The sequence below is a fragment of the Desmodus rotundus genome, chromosome 5 (genome assembly GCF_022682495.2).
Source record: "Desmodus rotundus isolate HL8 chromosome 5, HLdesRot8A.1, whole genome shotgun sequence".
Taxonomy (NCBI): domain Eukaryota; kingdom Metazoa; phylum Chordata; class Mammalia; order Chiroptera; family Phyllostomidae; genus Desmodus; species Desmodus rotundus.
Window position 1 is genome coordinate 161,448,511 of NC_071391.1, and position 19,791 is coordinate 161,468,301.

Below are 19,791 nucleotides of genomic sequence, written 5' to 3' on the forward strand. Positions count from 1 at the left end.
TACTCAACAAAAGGGAAATAACGTTGTCAGTGTTGTGGTGAAGTTCAACATAGCACATATCGAGGGAAGCCATTTTAATTAGAGCCCATTATTAATACCAGTCACTTTAATATTATCTTGGCATTTTAGTGGCATCAAGACAAAAGATGTCCATGAACATCTGCTAATTTTGGTTATCATTCATGATACGCGGTTTTTAAGAGGTGCACACTTCAAATTGGTTTGAAGGGTACACAGCTTGGGAATATCACCCTTGCTCATGAGAAGGGCTTTAGGACCAAGGGTCAAGGGCAGTGACCGTGATGGTTGCAATGTGACATCCAGACCAGAGATTTCGAACATTCATAGTGCAGAAAACTGTTGGTTTTGGCCACTACTTTTGTTGCATATTCCCACTGAAAATTCTTTTAAATATCTTGTTTATATTTCTTAATGTTCCTACAGTTATTTGGAACAATTGGGAGGTTCAGCACTGGGCTTCCCAATGGAAGTCCTTGTTTGTCTGGCTCACTAGGGGGTGGCTGGGCTGGTGCAGGGCAGCAACACCGCTCTGGCCCTTCAGGGAAGAGCATGGCATGAATTTCAGATGCTGCTGTTTTTGCTGTGAAAGCTCTGGGTTTTCAGTACATTAGTTACAAATTAAAATTAATCTCTTATGAATACTTCCCATTAGAAGGTATCATTTTAACATTTATTTGGAGTTTGTACCTTTAAAAAAAATAATAAAAGTCAACTCAATAGCCTCACATGTAAAATTTGTAAAGCTACTTCCCTTTGGCCTTTCAATGACCTAGAAAGTCTAAAGCAAATAAAGTTAGGCAGAAAATAAAGAAGGAGACAGACTCATTGGTAAGAACTTTCAGTCTTGGGAAATTCAAGTAAGGTCTTAAAAAGATATTTCCATGGAGGAAGGTGATCATAGAAGTCTCTTAACAATGATGAGAAACTGAGAAAAGATGTCTCTTAAAGCATACAACAAATACAAATATGTATTAGGTATTGTTTAATCCTTAGCAAACTTTTGCAGCTGTGGTGGAAGCCGACAAGAAAATCATTACAGCTGAACAAGGGTAAAAGCTCCATTTATAAACACATCCAACACTGATACACAAGAAGACGTAAGCAGTCAGATGTCTTAGTTCAATACACCCATTCACAAGTACGTATTTGTGCGTGTCCTACAATCCCATGCCCTGAGACAACGAGACCGTATAGCCATGAGCTCCTGGGCCACCTGAATCTCTCTGGAGCCACAGGACTCTGTAGCGTGATTAGAGATGCTTTTCAGGATTATTCTACTTATAACAAAAAGCAGGAGATACAAACTGTAGACAAGGGGAGTACAGGATGAAGAAGGGTGTACAAGAGGACAAGAAGGGAGAGGAGCAAAGTAAAAAGACGGGAAGAGGTAACAGAGGTCAAAGGTAATGGTGACGGAATGAGACTTGACTTGGGGTGATGTACGCACAGTGCAATATACAAGGATGTATTATCGAATTGTACACTCAAAACCTGTATAATTTTATTAACCAATGTTGCCCCAATAAATCCAATGAAAATTTTTAAAAAGTGTTTTCCAAAAGCAGGTGATGAAGCATCACAAGCTTGCGGAAAGTCAGGAGATCCTGGGCTCTTTCTGGGGCTTTAACCAGAAGGGAGCACACCACTTCACCACTCTGCACCCCAGGACCCCGTCTGTGGGAGGCAGCTGGCTTTGCATTTTGAATCGCTGCTTAGGTTCAGAAGCAGCACGTACGTGTACATCCCTCCCTCTGTTGTGCTGTTCAGGTTATGTACAGGGCTCTGATTTCAACCCAAACTCACATTTGTGCTTTCACATTTTATGCCTAGAAAGTCAGGTGGATAAAGGGAGGATTGTTTTAAGGCTATTGTCTAGACTATCTGTCCTTGATTCTACATGGTTAAATCTGTCATGGAAACTAGAGTCTCCATTTGTCTGCAGGAAGCTACTCATTGAATAGTCAGGACTTTGGAAAGAGGTTATTTCCTTCTCTTGGTTTCCAAAAGAGAGTTCTTCATATGCCTGTGCTAGGGTCTGCCCCTTCTACAATTGGTCTGTCCCCCCAGATATGCACAATAATTGAATACGGTTACCTGAGTTTTTGGTAAGCATTACAGTAATAATTATAGAAAAGAAATTTTTTCTGTATGAAATAAACTTTTGTCTGGATAAGTTTAATGGTTCTCCAACATCCAGAGCAACTGAAACTGGAAATGACTCACTCGAACAGTCATGACTGCTACATAATTCAAGGTATTTATGAAGAGGCCAGAATGACTGATTGGTAGGCATTGTTAATTAATCAATGAGTTTGACAAATATGGTCCTCTTCATTTCTTCAATCTTGCTATCATTCTGAGTTATTTCAACAACATAGCCAGGAAAACATTGTAGAAACTTTCAACTGTTTGATTTCTTGAGCTCTATGACCAGGATCACCTCTCCATTCCAGTCGTCCCATATCAAGGAGCTCTCCATCCTGGATGCTTGCAGGGGAATGTAATTAGCCCAACAGCTGTACTTGTAACTTCCTGAAGGTCTGCACTGGTGTATTTAGGTGATAATCCCCCATATTTCTTTGAGTACAGAGTCCAGCTATGTTCTCGTTATCACACATCTTTCCGCATCTCTAGCCTTGTCTCTATGGCTCATTCCTTCTCCTACTTGATTTCTGCACCTCCCTCCCTCAGCTCCTGTGCCCTTGTAACCTTTCATCACCCCTCTCAGTGGCATCGTGTCCCCTTCCCTGTCTCTGGAAGTATTCTCTGCTTTTACATTCAGGAAATGCAGTACACCTTAGAGATACCAAACAAAGTCTTACACTGGTCTGTCAACTAAAATTCCTAAGGAGATGTTTCTCAAAAAAAAAAAAAATTAGCAAAATCCATGTGGCGATGTTCTCAGGACTGTTACTCTAACTTCCAAAGCTCCTCCCCATGGCCCCTGTCCTTCTTACAGTGTCAAATTAGCCGACATGCAGTGACTTATTAGGGCTTTCCCAGAACAGCAGTTAAGGGATCTAGAAAACAGGTATAAAATACAAATGAAAAATGAAAGCATACAGTGCATTCCAAACATACAGTAATATAGAAAAAAAATAATGTGTTACCTTAAAGAACACATTTATTTATTTTCGCAAAAGAAGAAGGGAATGAGAACTTCGTATTATGATGAACTTAAAAAATCTATTATGGAGGAGACATTCTGCTGGCATCGATCTTACCTAATTGATATTTTTAGTCATCTCATCACATGGTACTGTATAAAATAAATTCCGAAACATAAAATTTCTAAGAGGTTAAGCAGAATCAAATTCTATATTATGATTATACATTTGAGAAAAGTACTTCGACTAGTAAGTACCCCATTGATTTTAACCAGAGGGGAGGTGGGCGAGGGATAATGGCAGAAAATAGGGGAAGGGCCATCAAGGAACATGTATATGGGACACATGGATGAAGCCAAATGGGGTAGGTTCAGCTAGGGTGGGAGGCAGGGATGGGTGGGGTGGGGAGTTGCGGTGGGGTAAAAATGGAGACAACTGTACTTGAGCAATAATAAAAAATATATTAAAAATTAAAAAATAATAAATATACAATGAAATACTATAAATTGGAAAATATTCTTCAAACTAAGAAACTAAGCCTAGGAGATAAAAGTACATGAGAGAGGAAGATGGTAACATTACACTACTTAGAATATTTATAAAATACTGAAATTTGCAATAAAAAGGCTTATATTTTAATACGTTTACTATGAATTAAGCATATAAATTCTATTTTAACAGAAAATTAAGATGTTCTTTACTTTAAATAAGGCAGGGATGTTAACCATATAGTATGCTCTACTTTTATATCCAAACAACAATCGTGAGGTAGATCACTTGCAATACAAAACATGCAAGCCCTCAAGGGCCCTGGAGTAATTTAACGCTGTATGGAATTAGCTTTTTGAGAATGCATCGTATAGTCCCTAAGGGTCCCGTACCTCACTGAAACCAACCTTCTAATGCTCTCCTTTCAATTTCGTCACATATAATAATAGCACCTACGCTGGGAATATGCTATTCAGAGCAAAGTATAAATATAAAAGCATACCAATGTGCAATAAGTGATAGATGTATTAAATGGGCAGAAAATGTTTTAGTGTTTTATATAGAACATAATTTAAAGGCAGTATTTATATATGGTAATCCAAAGAGGATGAATAGGAAGTGACTCTATGGAAAGGAACAGAAGTTGTTTTCTCAGCAAAGGTCAAATCTGAATCGATTCTTCTTTGGCTAGGCAATCAATATATATGTTAATTCTTTGTCTGTGCAAAAGCTATTCTGTGGCCAGGCCTTTTTACCTCATTCACCCTTAGGCCTTTTTATCTCATTCGCCCTTGTTACTTGGCAGAGTTTTCAAGAAAGAGAAGTCAAGATTTGGGGATAGATTTCCAACACTTTTATTACCAACAAATCCCATTATTATTATTGCCTCTCACTCAACTTTCCCCAATCTGTATCGCGTTTGAGAAGGTTTCCTGCCTAGCAGATACCTAGGAAGAAATAATGGCATGTGATTACAGAATTAGCCTGGCCTTTGAATTGTGTTAGAACTGAACTTGAATATGAAATTGGCCCTTTGATGCCATAGTAATGAACCCAAAGGATTTTCATCTCCATCTACTGCTACTTCACCAGGTGGTTGTGGGAAATACAGCAAGGGCAGTGGTGGCCTGAACTCCTTGATACAATAAAGCTGTTATTGTGAGCTGTAAACTTTTATTATTTGTGTTTTCTCTTTTAAATTCATACTTTTATGCAAAATTGAAATTCTGGTAAGTATATCTCTAGTGTTACCAATCATTTTTTTTAATTTCAGAAAGGGCAGAGAGAGGAACTGTGTGGTACAGTGGTTAAGAGCACAGGCTCTAGCATCAGAAAGGGCAGAGAGATTATACCCATTATTAAATTCTGGTGGCTTTACCATAGGAAATTGTTCAACTGAAGTTATTTATAAAATATTGTTCCAAATATCCCAAATCAATTTTTAGAAAAGTGCTGGTAGGAGCTCACAAACCCGTACCACTATTTAACCGTCTCTTGCAGAACAGCTGTAGAGTAAGCAGGGAGGAAATGCGTGGTCCTTTCATTACTGCCTTCCTGCAGCTTTGTGAAGTGCAAGCATTGGACTCGTGCTGCAGACCGAAGATGTTTTTAAGAGTATTCGCTAGGGTCTGAGAAGCATTTAGATGTGTTTCTCTGCAGCTTCCTGCCCCGGTCTACTGAGCTAACTATTTTTCACAGAATGTGAGTGTAAGAAAAGTTCTGATCATCTGCACTCTCTTGAGGGAAGGAAGGATAAAAAAGAAAGAAAGGAAAAAATTGTGACAACTCTCCTAATGAACACTGAGAGACTCAGAATAAACACAAACTCACTCTAAGACAGAGAACATTTGTGAAATACTACTTTCAATTCCAGAAGACACATTGGTGTTTGCTTTTAAAAACATGCTTATTTCACTCACAAGTATTAATGATACAAAAATCATAGCTGAAAAGGGTATCAAAACATATAGTTCTATATAAATCTTTACTGATTATAATACTATGACAATAAAAATAGTAAATTAATACTCTTCTTTACATAGTGCTAAAGTATTAATGTGATTTCATACTACTCCATATTATAACACTCTAGGTAAATAATTATTTTTTAGTTTTAATTTTTTAAATACATTTGAATTGGAATTGAACATTCATTTTATGCTTTCAAAAATACATCTAAGTAAAAATCTAAAATTATACGTACAGAGTCTCTGTTCTGAAAACTACAAAAATATTGATGGAAAATTTTTTTAATTTTTTAAGTAAATACAGAGACATATGCTCATCATGGATTAGAAGGCTCAGCAGTGTGAAGGTGTCATTTCTTCCAGTGTTGGTCTATGCACATCATGCAAAACAATATATTTCCATTGTTTTAAGTCACCTGTTTTGTGGTGTATTGTTATAACAGCCCCAGGAAACTAATAGAATAAGGAAATTCAAAAGAACTAGAGCAGTTAACGTGATTTTGAAAAAGAAAAAAATAGTTGCATGTTTTATAACTTCTCTTCCTCAAAAAAGTGACAAAATATGAAAAGCTATAACATGTGAAAAAGAACTCATAAGCTATATTTTGAGAAAGCATTTTATACAGAAAAATGAATAACTTTCAAAACTAAGTAATAAGAACATAAACTCCTCAAAATGGGAAAAATATATAGACAGTTAACCAAAACAAGATACGGATTTTGTTTAAGCACAAAGAAAGCTATTCAAGGTCATTAGTCAGCAAAAGGCAAATTTAACCCTGATGAGCTGTCAAACCAGAATTACAGAACAGACAACATACCATCAACCCTGGGTGCTCCAGAGCAACGGGAGCCCGCACACACCAGCGCTGGAATGAAAAATAATACTGCCACTGTGTAAGGATGCTTGATAACTTTTTATAAAGTTAAACATACACCATGATACTCAGTAATCTTACTCATAGATATTTCCCAAGAGAAATAAAAATATATGTCCATATACAGATGTTTACCCTGATATTGAGGGCAGCTTTATTTATAAAGACACACACACTGGAAACAACCGCATGTCCATTACAGTTTGAAAAGATCAATCCATTATGTTCACAAAATCCTACTCAGCACTAAAACTGGGTTAACTACCGATCTGTGCGCAACATTGACTCTCAAAGCCTATGTGCTAAGTGAGTGAAGCCGAAAAAGAAAAAGAAAAGGCAGGTAAACTGTGTGGTTCAATGTTATAAATTCTGAAAAAGACACAATTATTGGGACAAAATCAGTTTAGTTATGTCCAGTGATTGCGGATTGATGGGAAAGTTAACTATAAAGGGATATACACTCAGTTTTGGGGGGTAGTGATGGAAATACTCTATTTTTTGATTGTGGTGGTATTTTCATGACTGTATACATTTGTCACAATTTAGAGAACTACACTTGAAAAGAATGCAATATATATAAATCTTACAAACCTAACAAAAATAGGTACTCTTGGTCATTCAAACAAATATTTACAAAGCCAGTGACGAGCATTAGTTTTAAAGGATGTGTATGTGTGATTGTGTATGAGTGTGTGCACCGGACTGACAATAATTTATTTTTTATTTGCAAACACAAAGAAGCCTGAGGAAAAGTACCTCCTTTGAGGCAGTATGCTAAGCCGGAACTTATCTGCAGCAGTACTGTGTGAAGCTGGCTTGCTTTTTCACTGGCATGTCACAATGCGGGTATTTAGTACATTAGTTGTTCCTGAGATTCCCCTAATGCCTAAGTCATTTCATGCCTGAATTATTTAATGGCATATGCTGCATGTGAGGAATTAAACCTGTAAGAATCCTAGCTTATCTATAGATCCCAAACCTCTAGGGTTCACTGAGGTTTAGGGAGCTGCTCGATGTCACAGAGCTTCAGTCGGTGGGACAGGAAATCAAACTAAATTCCCTGATGCCAAGACCGGAGCTGCCACGTAAAGTGGGGACTTCCCCTCCCCTGTTTCTCAGCCTGCTGATAGACTTCAAGAGGAGAATGTCAGGGTCAGGGTGACAGCTATTAAAATTTCTCAGGGTTGCAGTAGAAGTATTTTTAACTTAAGTAAATCTTAATTCCAGTTTATGAGAATTTTCTTAATGCTTTTATTATATAATGATGGCTCAGTAAAGAATAATTGGAAATTGAAATAAATCCCACTCTCCAAAATATTTATTCATGTGTTGGAGTTTATTATCTCATACTTTTCTAAATATGCATACTTTTTAGAAAATAAAAACTTATTAAAGGCTGTTACCCTTTTTATTGAACAATTATCATAACCTAAATTGCATGTGTATAAATATAGATCTCAGGCATTGGGTAATAGTCAGCTATAGTGATGGGATTTTACTGAATGAATGAGCATGAGGAAATTCAATAAAGACTCTCAGATGCAGATGGAAGTTTACCTAAGTTCAGGAACAAGGCAATGAATAATTGGCATTTGAAATAATGAAAACATCATATTTAGTATAACCAAAATAATGAAATGCCATATATAGTATCTTATGAACAAAATCAAAGCAGATCTAAATAAGTGGGTAGATATTCAGTTTTCCCCAACTTAATTGACTTATAAATGCAATCTCAATATCCACTTTATTTTTAGTTGTAAATTAAAATAAACAAAAAATACAGAATATCCAAACACATCGCTAAAGAAGAACAAAGTTGGAGGATTCATACTAGCCTATTCAAGACTTGCTGTAAAACTACAGCAATGTGTGTTTTGTTTTGTTTTTTTGTGAAGGCATCCTCCAAGAAAAGGACCAGGGTCCCTTGGAGAAATGCTGATGTATGACTAGGACAGGACATCAAAAGATAGTCCTGGCATATCTTGCAGTGCTCCCAGACTGTCACAGTTACCAAAAACGAGGGCATCAAGGGACCTGTTACAACCAAGAAGAGCCTAAGGACGTGAGGACAACATACAGTGTGGTGCTATGAATGGGATTCTGTATGAGAAGAAAAAGAACATTAGGCAAAAATTGAGAAAATCAAAATAAAGTATGGATTTTAGTTAATAATAATGCATTGATACTGGTTCCTTAATTGAGACAAATATATCACACTAATGCAAGATGTAAATATACAAATAAACATGAGGTTCATTGGAAATTTATACTATCGTAATTTTTCAGTAAATCTAATACCATCTTTAAGAAAAATAATGCAAGACAAAGCTGAAATAAAATAACAAAAAAAACATGCATGCTACAAAAAAAATAGCAAGGTGTCAGGCTCAAAACCAACTCAACTGTAAATTACAGTAAGTTTGAGGTACAACTAACATTTTCATAATCCAGTGGGAAATTCTCTGTCTTTGTATTATTGAAATTGACACAACAACATCTAAGGTGATGTTTTTCTATAAAAATATGTCTTTACTGTGTTTTGTGATACTATTTGCTAATTTAATGACCTTTTAGTTCTCTTTATTCCTTTACCCACCTGACATTTACTGAATAGCCACAGGGCTCAGCAAAGAGCCTACTGTTTGGAGATAAAGTCCATTCCCATAATTTGCATTTGATTTTACGCCACAAATTCAGATTTCTAACCTGAGCTCAAGAACATGTCTAAGTGCTTAGCTGATAACTCCTATTGAGTATATTCAACATATTTCAAGCTTTACATAGATAAAATTGGCATTTTTATCAACTCCACTAACCGTGTTCTTCCCCTAGATTCAGACTTCTTGGTAAATACAATCAACATCTATTTAACTATGTCAATCAGAAACCTGGGAGTTATCCTTGATTCCTTTTTTCTTTGACTTTTTCCATCCAAAATAGAAGCAGGATTCCTGCAGTTTGCCTCCCCCCAAATCTCACATCGTTCATGTTTTCCTTTCGGCAGTTACCATGCCAAATCGAGGCTCTCTCCTCTCCGTGGATGTTAATCACAACATTAATCTCTGAACTGAATTTTTGTGCCACTTTTGGCCATATTTCCTTAATTATTTTAAAAGAACCCAAAGTCTAAACAAAGGGTACTACATTAAACTAAAGAGTTTTTATGCAGCAAAGAAAACCATCAACAACATAAAAAGGCAACCCATGGAATGGGAAAACATACTCAGCGATACATCCAATAAGGGGCTAATATCTTAATTGTATAAAAAACTTACAAACTCAACACCAAAAAACCAAATAACCCAATTAAAAATGAGCGAAGGACCTGAATAAACACTTTGCCGAAGAGGACATACAGATGAGGGATATGAAAAGATCCTCAATATCACTAATCATCAGAGAAATGGAAATTAAAACCATAATGGGATATCTCACACCTGTCAGAATGGCTATCATCAATAAGTCAAGAAACAAAAAGTGTGGGTGAGGATGTGGACAGAGGGGGACCCTTTTGCACTGTTGGTGGGAATGCAGACAGGTGCAGCCACGGTGGCAGGCCATATGGACACACCTCAAAAAATCAAAAGTAGATCTGCCTTTCAACCCAGCAATCCCACTTCTGGGAATATATCAAAAGGAACCTAAATCACTAATTTGAAAGAACACAAGCACCGCTACGTTCATTGCAGCGTTATTTACAACCGCCAAGATATGGAAGCAGCCCAAGTGTCCATCAATAGATGAGTGGATAAAACAATTATGGGAATTTACATAATGGAATACTACTCAGCCATAGAAAAGAAGAAAAATTTACCCTTTGCAACAGTATGGATGGACCTGTAGAACATTACGCTAAGTGAAATAAGCCAGTCAGAGAAAGACAAATACCATATGATTTCCTTCACATGTGGAATCTAATGAACAACCTGAACTAACAAGCAAAATGGAGACAGACTCATAGATGGAGAGCAGGATGAGAGCTAAGGGCAGTGGGCGGGGGAGGTTAGGTGGTGGACGGATTGAGCAAAAGGGAAAAGGACTCGCGGACATGGACAACAGTGTGGTGATTGCAGCAGGGATGGAGGTATATGGGGAGTAAATGGTAATGGAAAAATACAATAAATTTTTTTTTTTAAATTAAAAGAAGCTAAAGTCATTTCTTTAAATCAGATTATGTTAATACCCTGCTTTAAATTCTTTATTGATTTCCTATTTATTTAAATAATATAAATTTGCTAGGCTAATTCTATATTATCGTGTCTCTCTTTTTTTCTTTCACTCATGTATTCATTGATTTCTAACATCCCCCTTAAAAACATTTAATATATGCTAGAATCCAGGGTAAACCAAATAGGGACTTAGAATCCATCAGTAAACCAAACAGATGACAAATATTTTATTTATGTAGCTTACATTAGAGAGGGAGAAGAGAGATGGCAACAGAAAAAAAGCAAACACACACAGTCCTTGCTGTTCATGGTAGTGTCAGAGCAGAAAACAAAACAAAGACAAAACAAAACAACAAAAGAGGGAAACATACACACTATCACCTTAGTAATCAAAGGACAACACATGATCATTCCACGACCTTTAAATATTTTGTCAAAACACTAAAACTCTCTTGTCAATTTTAAATACACAAAAAATAAAATATACACTGATATTTGCCTAGTGTACTAATAAGTAAAATCATTGGCAAATTATATGTCTTCTTTGGACAAATATCTATTCAGATCATCTGCCTATTTTTATTTAGATTATTTGCTTGTTTTATGTTGAGTTGCACTAGTTCTTTATATATTTTAAATATTTCAGATTTATGATTTACTAATGTTTTTCCTATGCCATAGGTTGCTTTTTCATTTTATTGATTGATTCTTTTGCTATTCAGGAGCTTTTGAGTTTGCTATAGAATCCCTTATTAATGCTATTTTTGTGTTGTTGATTGTACTTCCAGTGTCCTATCCAAAATAATCATTGCCAAAATCAATACTATGGAGCTTTTCCTCTGTTTTTTTTTTTTTTTTTATTCTAGGGATTTTATGGTTTCAAGTCTTATGTTTAAGTCTTTAATCGATTTCAAGTCAAAAACAATGGTCTGATTCTGCTTGCTACTACCCCCAGTGTAAAAATAAATTGTGATAGTAGAACATCCATCCTACCTAAGAGTGATAAATTTTATTAAAATATTTTGTATATTTTTGAGGTACCTTTATGCATTTTCTCAAATATTACTTTAATGTAATAAATTGCATTGACTAGTTTTTTTAAATATAAAAACAATCTTGTATTCATAGAATAAATCCAAGTTGACAATCTTGGATTAAAATGTGAGCTTTTTAATGTGGCTGAATTCAGTTTGCTAATATTTTGTGTAGAAATATTACATTTTTGTTACATCAGGTTACCGAGCAAACTGGAGTTTGGCCAACTGGCATATGAGTCAACAGTTAGTGTTGAAGGAAACAGGTTTTTATTTGCAGGACTCCAGCCTGGGGGTTGGGGGGCACTGGGAGCTCTCCTGCTCAGAGCCCTCCTCTCCCATGAGACCCAGCACTTCCCTTGCTCCCCTCCAGGATATAAGCAAAACCATGCCCAGAAGTTCCCCATATCCTCATTTTTTCTTAAGCCAGCAGTGCAAACAAGTCTCCATCCCATCTGGAATGTGCTCTTGTGGGTCTCAGAGTCGCCATCCTCTCGCAGCAGTGCTCTCCTTCAGGATCTGGGGTGCACTGTCCTCAGCCTCCATGTGGTGGTTCAGGGAAACATGTGCCATGTTACACTGGGTCATGGTGGAGTCCAGGGAGGCACATGTCCCAAGACAGTGGCTTCCCAATGCATCCTTTAGAGAAGCAGAAGTCTGAGGCTCAGCATCCCCAACCCCCAAGTCAGAGTTCAGCTCCAAGCATCTCTCATGAATTTGGGTGGTGAGGCAGGTCCCAGAAGCTCCCTCAGCTCTGCCACCATCTTCTCCAGGCAGACCTCCTCTCTCACTGCAGACCTCATGGCTCTCTCTTCTCCTAGCCTTCAGCCCACCCTAACTTAAACACTTATCTCAGAACGTCCTATGTGATCTTGTATCTGGCCCTTCCTATGGTACGTTAGTGTCCCCCATTTTTGTCAGGTCCCCATTGTCTTTTACCCTCTTTCTGCTGCCATCTGTAGTCAGGACAAGGGTTCCCAGTGACACAGCAACATCCAGGGTGGACATTGGGCATGGGCACTCGCCCCCACCTCTCATCAGGTTCTGTGTGAGCACCCCTCAGCTAAGTCATGAGTCACTGCCTGTTCTCAGAGTCAGGTACACCATTTGCCCTGGACGGCAGCCCTCGTCCCTTCAGGAAGGCACAGCTATTAGCTTGCCTTGTGTTATGCCTTGTATCTTAAACACTGTACCAGCCATTCTGTGGGCACCCCTCCCTACCCGAACCTGTCTGTAGGGGTTGGGGTTCCCCTACTTTCAGGGGACCCATGCTCTGTATCCCATTATTGTCAGAGATTGGCCTGTAATTTCCTTAATTTGGATATTTATATTATGTTTATATTTTTCTGAGACTCAAAAAAGATCCTCTTTAAAACCTAAATGATGGAAACTCATTATGAATGCTAATAGTATCATGGTTCATTTATTCCAACTCTCTAATATAATTTTTCTTTCATTGCTGTGCATTAACTGATTTTTCTGAGGCTGTCTCTTCACATCAGTTATTCAGGTCACCAGGCTGCATGCTTACTTTTTGTATATTGACTCTGCTATATTTCCTATAATACTAAGAAATATAACAATTAACTTAAATAGAATAAATTTTCTATCTATCATTTATCTACCTAATCTATCTATCTGTGTATTTATTATCTATCTTTATACCTATTTTTAAAAGCCAAACTTAAGTCTTCAAATATATGAAATGTTTTTCAGATTCTAAAATATATCAACCACCATGTATCTTTCCTGCTAGATACAAAAATATTTTATTTTAGCTGTGATCAAGCATAGATGATAAATGTAAGACACTTTCATTTGTTTACAAGAAAAAACAAAAATAAAGTGAGGTCAATAGGTGACCTAAGGTCAAAATTGAGCATGTGATTTAAAACAGTATCTGTCAAAATGTTTTTCTCCAAAATTCCTGCTAGTTCGATGAGTTTGTTTACTTCAACAGCAACCAGAAGGTGCAAATGTTTGAGTGCTTGATGATTTTTGTGTTAAATAATCTCTAGAGAACACAGTAGTTCATAATGCATGAAAAATATAATCACATTTTTCCTAGTTTGGATAAGCTGTTACTGTATCATATGACATAAAGAGTTTCATATATAGCAACTCTCACATCTGCAAAAAAAAGAGGAATAATACTTTAAAAGTTCTGGTTTATAAGATAATTGTATTTCTCAATTTTCCCTAGAGAGATATTTTTCAAAAATTAACTCAAAGGAGAAATACATAAGCATGAAATAATTCAACTAAAATTTTTCTAAAAAATTTTTTAAACCAAATATGTCATGGAAATAATAAAGTTCAGATAAATAATTTAAAAAATAAAATTGATTATAAGTACTGAATATGAAATAAATGTTCTTGTATGCAGTTAGATAGTGAGACAATCAGCACTAAGAAAAATAGTTCTTGTGTAATGTGGTCCAATATTTGTAAACACATCTGCATCCTTCTCTCTCTTCATGTATTAGTAGAGGTCATTTTGGAATGACATTGACAAACTATTAGGTTTAATTCTCCAAGTTTTATGTTTGGTAAATCTTTAATTTTAACTTAAACTTATTTTTAATAGATTCATTTTTAAAAAGTAATAAATATGTATCATTTTAAAAACAATCATATTACTGTAAAATGTCTTCTTAGTTTAAACATTATGCTATTGGTGAATTCTTACCCACCTCTGACTTCTAGACAAATTCCTTGTTCTTTCTGAAGCTCTCTGTATAGACATTTATTGTCATATGCATGGCACAATTTAGCACTTGATTTTGGGGGGGGGGCGGTGTGTGTGTATTATTGTTGTCCAAGTAAAGTTGTTTCCATTTTCCCCTCACCACTCCCCTCTGCCCCACCCATCCCTGCCTCCCACCCTTGATCCTACCCTCTTTGGCTTTGTCCATGGGTCCTTTATATATGTCCCTTGTGACCCTTCTTCCCCTATTTTCCCCCATTATCCCTCTCCCCTCTGGTTACTGTCAGTTTGTTCTTTATTTCAATGACTCTGGTTATAGTTTGCTTGCTTGTTCATTTTGTTGATTACATTCTGCTTATAGGTGAGATAATATGATATTTATCTTTCACCTCCTGGTTTGTCTCACTTAGCATAATGCTCTCCAGATCTATCCATGCCATTGCAAAGGGTAGGAGCTCCTTCTTTCTTTCTGCTGTGTAGTATTCCATTGTTTAAATGGAGCATAGTTTTTTGATCCATTTGCTTACTGATGGGCACTTAGGCTGTTTCCAGTACTTGACTATTGTAAATTGTGCTGCTCTGAACATTGGGGTGCATAGGTTCTTCTGAATTTGTGTTTCAGGGTTCTTAGGGTATAGTCCCAGCAGTGGGATTGTAGAGTCAAAAGGCAGTTCCATTTTTAGTTTTCTGAGGAAATTCCAAACTGTTTTCCACAGTGGCTGCCCCAGTCTGCATTCCCACCAACAATGCGCTAAAGTTCCCTTCTCCTCACATCCTCTTCAATGCTTGTTTGTTGATTTGGTTATGATGGCCATTCTGACTGGGGTGAAGTGGTATCTCTTTGTGGTTTTAATTTGCATCTCTGTGATGGCTAGTGATGCTGAACATCCTTTCATATGCCTCTGGGCCCTCTGTATGTCCTCCTTGGAGAAGTGTCTGTTCAGGTCCTTTGCCCGTTTTTTTAATTGGGTTCTTTGTCTTCCTGGAGTGGAGTCATGTGAGTTATTTATATATTTTGGAGATCAAACCCTTGTCTGAGGTATCATTTGCAAATACATTTTCCCATACAGTTGGTTCCCTTTTCATTCTGCTGATGTTTTCTTTAGCCATAGCACTTGATTTTCTATATGCTCTCTCCCCTACTAATGCTAAAAGTCTCAATAAGTGAATACAGTGATCTTTCAAGGAATAAAGTCCTAGGGATTTTCACAGTTCTCAATATTTTAATTCAACATATTTATTGGAATGACATACAACTCAAAAGGGGAGGCCAATGACTTCAAACATGAGTACAGCTTCAAATCAGCTGGGAAATGATTAACTATCCCAATGCTCTTTCCACCCCTAAGTCCAATTGAACCAGAAGCTCTGGATAAAGGAGTAAGACAGTATCTTTTAATCTCTGAGAGTGAGTCCCACACAAAGTCAAGGATAAGAACCACTAAAGTGGACAGACTCTCTACTAAAATGCATAATTTTTTACCTGTAGTTGCTTCCTCTTCCAGTAGCTTGTATTGAAGTTTTGAAAAAATGATCACTTTTGTTCTAAATCATCTTTTTATTTCTTCTCCTGAACATGAGACACACTAAACACTAATACTATTTTAAAATAAAATTTTCCATATTATTTGTGCTCATAAGAAAAAAAGAAAACTCGTAAGCACAAGATATAATAGACTTTAAGTAGAAGGACCAGGGATATAAGATTTTAAAAGAAATAGTCATGTTTGAGGAAGATGGGCTGAATGTGAATTCAAACAGTTCCCTGTTAAAGCCATGGATTATCAGAACTTAAGAAATAAATCCATGCTAACTAAAATTTATACAAGTCTGAGTAAATACCTTAATGCTACTTTAAAATGTTACCTTAAGCATATTCAGAGGAAATGGAAATAACAATAATAACAGGTATTTACCAAGGATTTGTTTCATATCAAGGACTATGCTGAAGGCTTTACACACATTTTAATTTAAGTCTCATAAAACCTTTTGAAGCAGTTATTATAATGTAATTTTTATAAATAATTAAACTGAGGTTTAGACTTAGTGTCTTTCCAAGTATGACACAACTTATCATTGAGAGAAAAATAATTTGAACATTTATCTATCTCCATCCAGAAGTTATCTGAAATTAGTACGTTCACTTCCATCTCAAAACTCTTTTAATGGTGGATCATAATACAAATAAAAGCATTATTTATTTATTTTAATAAATTATTTCAGTAAGGAGAACACATGCTTTCTTTGTCAATGAGTTTTTGTGTACCAAAATAAATTTCAGTCAGAAGGTTACTAGGTAAGCATTAAACCATTATAAATATATTAGAGAAAATAATCAAATGTTTTTTTTAATATGGAATTTAAGTAGATATTCTATTTTTCAAGGTCATAGAGTTTATACAGAACATAGAACTAACCCATGGAAATGAACTAAAGGGGGGGATTGCTGGAGGGAAGGGAGGAACCAGGCAGAGGCGTAGCAAAGGGGGAAAAAATTGGGACAATTGTAATAGTATAGTCAATAAAATATACTTTAAAAATAAATAAAAATTTAAAAAATGCTCCCTGAGGCTCATGGATAAAAAGAGCCATCACTTCTCCCACCCCAGTCCTCTAGCTCCTACTCTCCAAAAGAATAGGAACGCTTCAGTTGGCCAGAAGTGTGCCTCAGGCAGGCTCCAGTCCGGAGTCTAGTGCAAGATGATGGCTTCGGGCAAACTGACCTGGGCTGTTTCAGGTCGAACCACACCCTTAGGGTCAGGTGGTGGCTGTTTACCATGAAGTTGTGTCCCTGGCTGTGCAAGAAGGAACTGAGCAAGAGACTTCCGTAGAGTCAGGCAAGAATTCAGACAACACAAAATCAAGTTTTCCTTGAGGAAGTCAGAGGGAGTTTCTCATGGGTGGTAGAATTTCCACTTTACACTGTGGGTATCATTCAGATCTTTGTTTCTTGTTTCCATGGAACAAGAAAATACCCAGCGCCCCTCTCCTTTGGTTCATAATACAAAGGTAATTGATATTATTTACCTCTGTAACAGTTACTTTTCTAAGCTTCAACAGCTTACCAATACCTCTTTATCTAGATATAATAATATCTTTAAATGAGGCAAGGAAAATGTCTTATTTAGTTTTGGTATCATCACGGTGCATTGTTTATGATATAACCCCATAAACATTGAGTTTACTGGAATTTTTGTGGCTTGAAATTAATTTACTTGCATTAAATCCTGGGGCTGTTTTACTTGTTAATGAATTTTTATATGAGTTTTAATAAGGGGAAATATACTAAGAGCATGTTTAATAAATGGGATTTAATAACATTTGTTTCATTCAATTTTTGTTCTTTGGCTGTGCTTTCCAAAAATAAAATTTATTGGTAAAATCATCACTCATATGAGCTGTCCATTAGTAAAAAGATTTTAGAGAAGTTCTTTTAAAATTATGTTTATGTGACTAATTAAAATGTTTAGGAATTCTTCCATATAATTTATTTGGCATTTGTACTTCAGACATAAGGCTTACTAACAAATAAAAGCACTATAAAGCAAAATATTGTAATAATAGAATGAGATTGTGGTCAGTGGAGGAGCATTTTTTATTTAACAACATTGATAGAGCAGGAAATTTAATTAAATACAAAGCAATTAGTAATCATTTAATATGAAAACTTTCAGACAATTCAATCTTAGTGACTTCCTGATGGCCAAAATGAGCATAAAGATTGAAAATATAATCACTACTATATCCTGTGTCACTGCTTGGGTAGATCACACAAAACACCTCGATTCAAGAACTAAAAGCAGTGACAATATTTGCTTGGGTCTGTATCATGTTTGAGTCCTCTATGCAAATTGTCTTGAGGTAAGTTAATACACTCACCTAAGCTCACCTGTCCAGACTCAGAAGCATGAATGAAGATGGGGTTTTATGTGGGCCTCGTGAATTCCATCAGGGTGAAATTTGCTTTGTAAGATTTTTGGAAGTTTTCCAGCTCTGTTCAAGACTCCCATGGCAGCAGGAGAATGCAAAGTAGATTGTGGTGTGTAGTCACACACCCCTCCCTTGCACGTCCCTCCGTTTGCGCACTGCCCCTCTTCTCCAGTCCAGGACAGTTTTGCTTCTGCAACTTTTACCTCAATGGAAACTTGGGCATCCTATTTGCCTCGTTAATAATCAGTAGTCTCCAAATTGTTTGAAGACAAATTTTTGGGAGGTGGATGTCTTATGAGATCTTATTACTCCGTTTCACTAAATTAACATTGGAGAATTTAGGGATAGCATGTCTCTGAAGTCAGACTTTTAGCTATGAATATGTAAATGGAGCCAAAAAGTTTATTGAATTGTCTCAAGGCAATTTGCATATGTGCAGATGTGATTGAAATCCAATTAAATATTTCTGTCACTTTTAGTTCATGTAAATATAATTTTTGGATCTAGATGTTTTTGTTTATCTGCCAAGTTGGTGATGCAGGATATATGGTAGTTTTACTTCTTATCATTATGCTTATTTTTGACCATCATGAAATCACTGAGTTGAAATGTCTGAGAGATTCTATATTGAATGATTATCACTGATGACTTTTTATTTAATTAAATTTGCTACATTATCATGCACTGACAATCATGAAGTCCCACCTCCAAACATAATAAGTTTCCTGTTTGGACCTCGAAATAGGAGACAACTCCATTATATATTTACCGTGAAGGTGAAGTTAAGAAGGGAGGGTGAAGAATGAAGGGATCAGGAGAAATATGAATTGTTTCAGTGACTACTATTTGCTGGGTGTTTTGCATAAATCATAAAGTTTTTCCAAGGTGGATACAATTGTCTTAATTTTCAAAGATACATATCAAGGCACAGAAAAGATATGCCATTTAGTCAAGGTCAGGTCACTAATAACTAAATAAATACTGTCATTTTAATACCTATCTGTTCAGTTTAAATCTTATCTCCTTCCCATATATGTCATTTTCCTAGTATCTTTGATAGGAAACATAAAAATGAATAATTACTTGGGGGTAGGCATAAATATAATCACAATCAAATTAGAAATGGAAAATAGAGCTGATATGAAAAGGCAGTTGATATTATTTTTTTCAACAGTGCGACCTTGTTTAAGTTATCCATCTATTAAGGGTTTTCTTTTTCAAGTTAAAATAAATTTTCTTCTTATAAAATATATCTTCTATGGTGAAGAAAGTACTGGTCTATTTCACAGAAATCCAGTATTCTAATATTGTATAAACATAACTGTGATATTTTACCTCCTTGTTGAGCAATTGCTTTTTTTTTTTTGATGGTGGGAATAATTACTGTTCTGCCTGCCTCACTGGTTTGTCGTGGAGGACTCATGAGCTACTGGGTGTAAAAGTACTGTAGAAGATTTAAAGTGTTGAACGCACGCAAGAGATATTT